Raw genomic sequence first — 8,921 nt, forward strand, 5'->3', positions numbered from 1 at the left:
ACAGCTGCATTGGTCCGACTTGCTGTAGAAATAAGAGTTGCCCTCAGCATCCACAAGCTGGTTGGTCCTGGTCCAACAGACTGGGCACAGGTAAAAAGAAGCTGGTTGTGTCCCTTCTCTAGTTACCCTTCAAAATGTGCTTAATTTCCCTGTGCCTTTAATTCAGCTGTAAAATGAAATAATACTGTCTAGATTTGCAAAGGAAAAAAACATTTATACATTATATTTATTTCTTTTCTTTTACCAAGTACACACCAGTAAGGATAAAAGATGAAAGGTGCTGAGGCAGCAGACACACAGTCCTTCCATCTCTGAAACAAGCCTAAGTAGCACAGTAATTTGCTCAGTACTCTTTCATGGTAATGAGCTTTTCTACCAACAGGGTGTCTCATGTTGTTAAAACCATTTTCTTGGAATTGGCATTGCCATTTTCCATATTAAGTGCCTGGAACAATCACTGCAGCAGGCAAAATACTGTTGTCAACTAAAAACTATCGTGTCACCAAAGAGCTGGCCTCTGTGATCAGCAAACACAAGCCCCTGTCTAGGAAGAAGCTACATCTCTCCCTTTGTATTCATAGAATCATTTCACAATGGGGTTTGATTAGCTGTTGTTCCTGCTGTACACAAAGATCTCTGTCTCTTCCACTTCCCCAAAAGCAAACAAAATCATGACACCCCAGAAGGGCTGGAAGAACTGTGATTCATTTCATGCAATGTCTCCATCAGTTAGTTATGCAGCACCGTCAACACCCAAATATTAAATAATTGAATCTCAAAAAATCAGGAGGCTGGCATAAGGCCATATCTCTAAGGTCACTTTCCTCTGTTTTATGCTTATGAACATTGTAAGCAAGTTGCAATTGCATTGCGTGCAGGTTAGGGTTTCATTTCCTACTCGTACATCCAAAGGCTCTTTAGCGGAAAGCTGAGATTGTCGTGCCACTTGACTCCGAGATCTGGCACCTTAAGTGCCTTCTGCTGGTGTTTATTGGAAAGATCTACTACTATTCTGTGGTGGGCAAAGTGTTCATGAGAAAAATGAGTTTTAAGGAAACAAATCACATTTATGATAGAATCAACAGGGTAATTTTGTGATAGCATAATTTTCATCTTATAAAATTACTACTAAATTAGCATGATATTACTTTCTAACCTAACTAATGCCCAATAATTTTACAATATAACTATTATGTTTTGAAAGCAGGTACTATTTTAATTGTTTAAGTAACTGCAGTGTTCTAAAAATAGCATATATTATTGTTGAATTTTAAAATTCTCCGTGGCTTAGAATGCTATTTATTGTCACAGATTGTACTGAATTCATTTGTGAGAAGAATGAAAACAGGAATGTAAAGAAAAATGGCAAGATTTCTAAGAATAGGATAAAGTTCCAATGTGGCAACTTTGTGCATGAGAAAACAGAGCAGTAGACACCGGTTTTATCTATTAAAGAAAAGTACCATCTCTCAGCCACAGGTTTAACATTTTAATTTCTATTTTCTGATTACTGCTGCTGGGGAGTGGAAAATGTTATGCATGAGTTGGTTATGAAACAAAGTTGAAGAAAACCCCAACTCAAGAAAAAATCGGTGTATTCAGTATTCAGTGTTAACATCCTAGATATCCCCAGATAAAGTTCGGTTACATTCTACTTACATTATGTGCTTTTTCCAACCAGAAATGTCTTTTTATGCAGTGGCTAGAACTGGTCCATAGTAGTGGTTTCTATACTGTTTGCAGACATAACACAAGGTGAAACTGAATATCCACTCAGTTACACTAAGTTACTGATTTCAACTGCCTTTATTTAAAGCACAGAAAGTAACCAGTAGTATGACACGAAACTATGGTAAGTACCATCAGTCAAGTAATCCTAAGGATACACAAGGAAACATGCAGTAGATATAATATTGCCGAGAGTTTTAAATTTTGACCCATTACATGAATCGCCCAATTTTTCCACCCGCATTAGGTAGCTGATTGGATATGTGTTGCTCGGGAGGACCCGACCGATCCCATTGCTGGTTCCACACAGACTTGCACAGATTTGGAACTTTATTGGCTTCCAGGGAGTCGCTAATTCATAACAGTTTTACTTAAATCAGAACAAGTATCCTTAGGATTCACTAATATGTCCATCAAATACCAGATACGTTACTGATTTGTGGCAGGTTCTGCCTGGTTTGTTGCAATAAACCGGGCTGCAAAATCCACAGATTGTCACCTGTGAGGAAGCTGCAGTGATGGAAAACAGATCCATCCTTTCCTACACTAAGGGACCTACGGAGGACAAAGCCGACACAATCTGGCAAGTACATGCTGCTAAATGAACAGATGTGAACTAAAACCACTATCCAAACACTACAAGCCGCTCTCTTATTATTGAAATTCCAGGGAAAATAAGCTATATATCTGTCGATATATATTCAGCGGCGGACCACTCACCATTCCCTTTTAAACGGCATCAATCTTTGCTATTAGTGAAGACTGAGTATCTTTCACCAGGCAACTAAGGGTATATTTGGTCCCTTAGTACTTTACTCCTTTGGCATAATAGCTATCGCTGAAAGATACTTCATTTTGCAAGGCAAAGGTGAGAATGCCACAAAACTAATTCCTGTGACGCAATGTGCACTCGTTGGCAGTGGCTAATTATAGCACAGAAAAACTACCGGCTTCCCCTGCTGAGCAGAGAGCGCACGATCTCTGCAATATGACTGCACTCTGCTCTTAAGTTCTTCCTGTGTCACAGTGCCCACTGACACCGCAGTAAACCAGCACTTTATCGTTGCTCCTCAGGCTGCTGTGTAACAACAGCACGGTGGAGATTTCTGAGCCTGTCTCCCCTTTTCAAGGTTAGCCAGGTCTGGCATTGACAGTAACCCGCACTCCTCTGTCATCTCACAAAGAGAAGGGGAAAAAAGAAAACCACAAAGCCAACCAACCAGCCAAAACCAACAAAACAAAACCAAAACCCAACCACCATGCCTCTTCCATTTCAGGCAACAAATATTTGTTTAACGGATGGAGATGAAAGCAGCGAAAAAGTGGCTGTCTTGATCCCAAGGCAACCACATGGAACAGTACTACAGAGGTAAATAAGATTAACATAACATATTTTATGGCTGTCTTAGTAATGCTTTTTCTTCTTTATATTTTCTAGGCACTCCCTGTCCTCTGGACTGCAGGTCAGCTATACCACAGTGCACTTTCAGATCTACGTAGCTGGCTATTCTCTAGAAGATTTGTAAGTTACTTCCTCACTTTTCAAGATATTGCCAGAATTTTGCATAAACTCTGCACTTCACCCCAGTACAGAGAGCTGTTAGGTCTGTAAATACATTTCTTTACAATTGATTTCTTTTTTGCCTTTGAGTCAGCAGAGAAAGCAAGGAACACAAAAAGTAAGATATATCACCTCAAAGCTTACAGAACTTATTTTACAAGAAATGTAAGCCTAGTGACTTTGAAAGGTAAAAAATAAATGAAAAATAAGTACATGGTAGTTAAGAGGCATTCGTCTCGAACAACGTGCTAGGAGAGTGCTATCGGAAACTTGGAAAAGATGCTAGTCCCTCATTTTTTAGAGCAGAAAGTCTTTTATTGAAAATTAGTCATCATAGGTGTCTGTAGCTAATTTATTAAGATGCTTGAGAATGTTCTAAACTTCTTCCCCAAGAGGAATGAAATTATTTTTATTCAGTTTTTTTTTACATTTTCATGTGAGTTATTTTGGCAGTTTCAGGGACAGAAATGTTCTGATTATTCAGAAAATGGGTACAGTAGAAATTTATTCTGCACATAGTCACTCAAACTGCCAGTCCAATATGGTTTGATCCTGTCAAATATCCTGAACAATGTAAGGGTAAGGCTATCATTTAGTTTCCAAGTACCTGAGTCCTCCATACCTAATTTAGCAGTGTTTGTTTTTCTAACATGGGAGCTAAACAGAGATCATAAAATCATTTAAAAGAGGCCACAAAATAGTCAGGAATGACTAAGAAATTATCTTGTTCCCTGTTAATTTGAATTTAAATCACTATGACTGAAAAAATTAGTAACTTAGATCCCACTACTAACTCCTTAAGCCAGTATTTCTCAGGATTTTTTAGTTTGGTTCATTGCTTTTTTTTAAGATGTCCCATTATTCAAAGGAAAATAAAATGCAGCCCTCATTTTCTTTATAAAAATGAATCTATTGCTTGTAAAAGTGACAAATCTATGTAATATTTCTTGAAAGGCTGAAAAGCATGCTTGACCTTGGAAAATAGAGGTTGCCAGGAGTACAGAAGCTAAGTTGCCTTTGCTTTATAATTTGCAAAATTTCCAACAACTTGCCAACATCTGGCCATGTTTCATGACTACCGTGTGTGTCACAACCCACCCTCTCAGAAATACTGCCCTGATCCACCCTCTAACCATAACGATGGACAGTGTAATAACTGACTAATTTCAGTCTCAGTGATTTATAGCAATCAGCAATATTTCCTGAATTACAGTACAACAACAAACAGGAATACTATTCCTGCCTTCAACGAGATATATTTGGCTGTAATTACCTGGATATTTGAGGTCTAAGCAAGCTCTTGGACATCTTATGGTGAACTGGGACATACCAAAACCAGAAAAGATCAACCAGATCTTTAAAGATGAGGTTGCTCAAAAGGACAAAAGGAAAAGTGAAATGACTCTTAGTACCCCATGATAGCTGGCTAGTTAAATACATGGTCATATACTCCTGTATATACATATACTCCTGTCACTTCAAAGACAAACAAAACAAACAAATAAACAAACCCTGAAGTATTTCTATGGACTTTCTTATTTACTTAAATCATTATTTAAAATATGTCAATACAGCATCAAACTTTTAAGCCACTACCATCTACAAGACTATGTAATAATTTCCCCAGGGAAACATAGCATTATTTTGTATGAAACAGAACCAGAGAGGGAAGGAGAGAGAGGATGCTCTACAATACTTCAGTATAACAATAAGTTTAGCTAGCCTGCTTGAATAATTAACTTTAATCGTTAACATTTTATCTGGATTAGCAATTTTTATAGTGTATTAGGTATGCTGATCAAATCATTTAACCCAAACACTGCTCAAAGGTTGTGGTTTCCTTAGTACATTTGCATTCTGGAACAAGCCTTGGAGGAGCAACCAAACTAGAATGGTCCAAATCTGACTAGTAATCAATTCAATCCAAGTAAGTAAAACAGACGTATCTTGAAGGCGTTTCAGAGAGGCCTTTGGTGTCTCCTTTGGTAAACACAATAGGCCAAATGAAGTAGTGCTGAAAATTGCCATAAGACCTTGGTTGTTTTCGGTAACAGTGTAAGTCCTCCAGACTTAGCGCACAGTGTGAAGGCAGCCTGAGGGGCCAAAAAACAGGTATAACAAGGAAAGCAACCACCTCCAAAGGGAAGGGGTAAAGTGGGTCACCATTAAACAGCTTTTTGAGATCACCAACTGATGCACCCTGGCCTACTGAAATCGATAAAACTCAGATTTGGTCCAGAGAGGGGTTTCACCTGCTGAATTCAGCCTGTGTGACTTTATCTTAATAGCTATGACTAATTGCTCAGAGCTTTGCACCCCTGTTGTAAGATGCTATTTTGATGTGTACGTATATATCATCTATGTTTATTCAGGAATGTAAAGAATTCATACGAAAGAACAAAACAAAGGTGGTTAGTCAATGCATGTCAACAAAACTTCTCATTTTTCAAAACTGGCATCATAATTACACCATGCACATGCTCATGTGAGTTTCATGCTTCAATATCCATAGGGCTGAATCAGCACGGAAAATGAACAACATTCTTGTTGACACAAACTGCTGCTGACTTGAATCTCTTTTTCATTTAGATCAAATGGTGGGTTTGCTGGGAAAAAAAAAAATGAGTACTCTGTATAAATACTAATAAATATCCAGTAGCATTTTTCAGAGTTTTAATTGTTTAGGTCTGTGAAAATAACATAACAGATTTTATGTTGTCAAAACTCCTTGTAAACTAGCTCTTATTTTCCATAAGGATTTCAAGAGAAGAAAAATATTTTCTTCAACTGAAAGAAAACTGTTGTAACTATGAGGCTAAAAAGGTGCTAAATAATGAAGTGCTAAACAAAATGCCAAAGAGTGGGAGATTTTGTGGAGAAACTTGGTCTGTAGATGTCAGTGGAAGTTACCGAAGTACTTTATATTCTTGTGAATCCCACATGGCCTTGTGCAAGCCAGGAAACCTTAGCATGCCATCATTCAACAAAGCACTCAAGCTTTTCTAGGTGGTCTTAAAGATTAGATCTTACAACTCCCTATGCAGAGCAGCAAAAACTTAAAATGGATTAATGTAGAGACTCGGTGTTTTGCCCCATGACCTAGCAGTGAGACAAAAACAGTACTATACAAAGGAAACACGTAGAATAGCTTGGAAATTGTTTCAGTGAGATGTCAGAGAAGCTGTTGAAGAAACAATGGAAGGTGAAGAATTGCCAAGTTGGAATACAATACAAAAAGTTACCTTTTATCTAATATTCCTTAGAAAGCTAGCTGCTGCCTAACACATTGATCTTGGGCTGGACTCCAGATGTGAAAGGGTTTTGCTACCTCTTCTTCCTAACAGAAGGAGACATAATGGGCCCAGGTATTTAAAACACTGATCAGGTGGAATCCAGTGACATCCACAAACCTGCTTTTCTTTCACTGTCGTGTAATGGCGCTTGGGTTGGTGAACTAAGCCTTTTTATTTGTTGGGTTAAAAAAAAGCCAATGGAATAATCTTACCAGCTTTCTTCTGTGATATTACTCTTTGTGGTCTCCAGAGAATCAAAAGGGTCCCCAATATGGTGAGTTGAGCTCACGTTAAGGAGGGATTTGACTGCAAGCTTGATTTATGATAATTAAAGGAAAAACAAGTCAGACAGGATGCTGAAGAGAAAATTGAGGCCTGGTAATACATGCAAACAGGGAGAAGCTGTTGTTGTTGTTGTTGATCTTAGCGCTTTGTTTTCCAGTAGCAGAAGCTGTTGTGTTTTGTCTCCTCCAAACAAGAACTAATAGCGACCTACCAGATGGACTAAGAAGAAGAACATTTTTTGTCAAACTAACCTTTTCCTTTCCTAAAAAGGAAGATCTTTTTGGAAACATTTTGCACCTCGTTTCCCCCTTTCAGATAGACAAAGCGTCCTGACGCAGTATGGAATGCTGCTTGGTGTTGAGGGTGCTCAGTTGCTCCACCTGTTTTGAAGACAGGTAGAAGAGCATGCTCAAAATGTTAAAGTGGCTGGTCCGAGGCAAGTGGAAGTGAAAAACGGATGTTGATGTGCAAGCAAGCTACACTAACCTTTAAACTAAGGCTGGGCTGCTTTTCCCTCAAGTCCCGTCTATTCTGAGGGAAGTTCTAGAACAGTGTATCAAGCAATCTCCATTCCTGCTTGCTCTGCTGGACCATCACAAAGCAGAAAAAACAGACTGGCGAATTCAGCCTTTGGAGGTTATCGAGCACCTCGCTGCACAGGGCTCTGTAGCACCGTACATGAAAAAGGAAACAAAATTCAAAGATGGAGTTCAAACGAGCTGGTCTGTTCTCAGTGTTTTTGTGCAAACTGTTCATTACCGTGCCACATCTATTGAGCTATTTTGCATAATAAGCCTCTGAAAATCTAACCCAACTTCACCACCACCGGAGGATTAGACATGGTTAATACCTCTCTTCAGCCACTTCTGAGGATTAGCTTCAAAAATCGAATTAAAATGAAGCAAACCCAAATAGACAGGGTAGTTGTGCAATAAGCTGCAATGCCCATATTCAGTAACCATCATCAAAATGACTCTTGTATTCTGTATTACTACAGCAGGTAGCCGTGCAAGTAGCGTCAGAGTACACCTGCTGCATGTGGTAAAGGCGAGAGACTCTTCGAGCATGGCACATCCATACATTAAGGTTATGAGGCCCTACTTGCGCGAGTATTCCTACTAAAGCAAAAAATCTATGGAGTTTATTTATTTCCAGAAGCTGATGGGAAAATGTGTGTGTTTTGCATCACCATTTGAGGAAAAAGGGATGAGGTTGAGGAGTGTAACATTCTCCAAGCCGTGACTTGCAGAAATGGCCACAGAACTGTGAGAGTGCATCTTCTTCTTCATCCTATAGAAGTCGTTGTTTTTTTAATTGTCTCAAGTGTATTTAAAGGTAAGTATTGAAATTGACGGATTTGTTTAAAAAATTGACCAGTGAGTGTAATAATGTGTCTATACAGGCATACTAAACCAACATATACAAACCTGTTTCTGAGCAATGGCCATAAACAAGAGCTATCCAATACATCTTAAATTCTATTTGGGGTCAAATGCTAACAGATATATTAACATGCAACTGTCGGAAGGCACACAAACAGGAACTTGACTTACCACATTAACAATTCCTGTTGCCTTAAATTAGCAGTGAAAATGACACACTTTAAACTGTGTTTGCGCTGTTCTTCACTCCTTCCATTATAAGGTAAAATGTGAATCGCAAACCAGATCAATACTCTTAATATAGAGTCATAGTAAAAGTAATTAACCTCAAATAATAATTAAGAATGTAGAACTGGAATACTGTTAATCACCTAAGCCTCCTGAGATGACAAACAATAAATAAGTTCAAGGAGTTTGTAGCAATTTACAAGGCAGAGGAAGGTTTCTGTGACAGAAAGATGGAGACGCTGGTGACTTGGAGCAGTTCAATAGCATCCGGAATCCAGAGCAGGCAAGGAACAGCAAGGTGGTTTTCATCAATATTCTTGATAAAGATGATAAGAACATTCATGAAATGGTTTGGGCCTACGCTTCCTGAACACGCCGTTCAGTAATAACAAGCAGAAAATTACGACTACGCAAGGAAGGTGCTAGAAATGGTTTATGTGATCA

The 8,921-nt window shown here is 38.6% G+C and overlaps 1 long non-coding RNA gene across 1 annotated transcript; it reads right to left on the reverse strand.

Moving 5' to 3' along the window:
- Positions 1–1,787: 1,787 nt before the first annotated feature.
- Positions 1,788–7,029, reverse strand: LOC110356330 (uncharacterized). Its single transcript, XR_002409481.2, has 2 exons — positions 5,758–7,029; positions 1,788–5,382 (listed from the first exon to the last, which is right to left on the reverse strand). It is a non-coding gene; the product is annotated as an uncharacterized LOC110356330 (long non-coding RNA).
- Positions 7,030–8,921: the final 1,892 nt, after the last annotated feature.

The sequence above is a fragment of the Columba livia genome, chromosome 4, assembly GCF_036013475.1.
Source record: "Columba livia isolate bColLiv1 breed racing homer chromosome 4, bColLiv1.pat.W.v2, whole genome shotgun sequence".
In the NCBI taxonomy this organism is placed as follows: domain Eukaryota; kingdom Metazoa; phylum Chordata; class Aves; order Columbiformes; family Columbidae; genus Columba; species Columba livia.